This window comes from Mastomys coucha, unplaced genomic scaffold (assembly GCF_008632895.1).
Source record: "Mastomys coucha isolate ucsf_1 unplaced genomic scaffold, UCSF_Mcou_1 pScaffold17, whole genome shotgun sequence".
Lineage (NCBI taxonomy): Eukaryota > Metazoa > Chordata > Mammalia > Rodentia > Muridae > Mastomys > Mastomys coucha.
Window position 1 is genome coordinate 16,296,679 of NW_022196899.1, and position 612 is coordinate 16,297,290.

At 41.3% G+C, this 612-nt stretch overlaps 1 pseudogene; it reads right to left on the minus strand.

Moving 5' to 3' along the window:
- Positions 1 to 403: 403 nt before the first annotated feature.
- LOC116094877 overlaps positions 404 to 612 on the minus strand; it is a 588-nt pseudogene continuing 379 nt past the window's right edge.

Genomic DNA, 612 nt, shown 5'->3' on the forward strand with positions numbered 1-612 from the left:
TGGTCTGTTTCATTCTGACTGTGAGGATCTAGAATCTCAAAGCAGTTTTAAGTTTTACCTGCTTGGTGGCTCAGAGCGTTCAATGCTTCTCAAACATATTGGTCATTTGTATTTCTTCACTTGGCTGGAATAAAGTTCACCAGTCTATTAATCTGGTCAGTTTTTATCTTGACCTGGGAAAGGGGACATAGCAACCCAAAAGTTGCCTTCATTAGTGTTGATTATCAACATTTCTTTCTTTCTTTCTTTCTTTCTTTCTTTCTTTCTTTCTTTCTTTCTTTCTTTCTTTCTCTCTCTCTCTCTCTCTCTCTCTCTCTCTCTCTCTCTCTCTCTCTCTCTCTCTCTCTCTCTCTCTCTTTCTTTCTTTCTTTCTTTTTTCTTACATATAGAACAGCAAACACCTTTATTCCACTATGAATGAGGCTTGTTTGCCTTTCCCGGCTTTGATCTTCCTCAGATAGAACGCCAGCTCCTTGTCTTCGAGCACATAGCTGTCTGCTCTGCCACACTGGCCTGGTCTTGAGGCAGTACAGGCTAGAAGCTTCCCTGCTGGAACTGCTCCTCCAGAACACTGCTGATTTAGGCATTCTTTTTCCTTTCGTCGTATTTCTT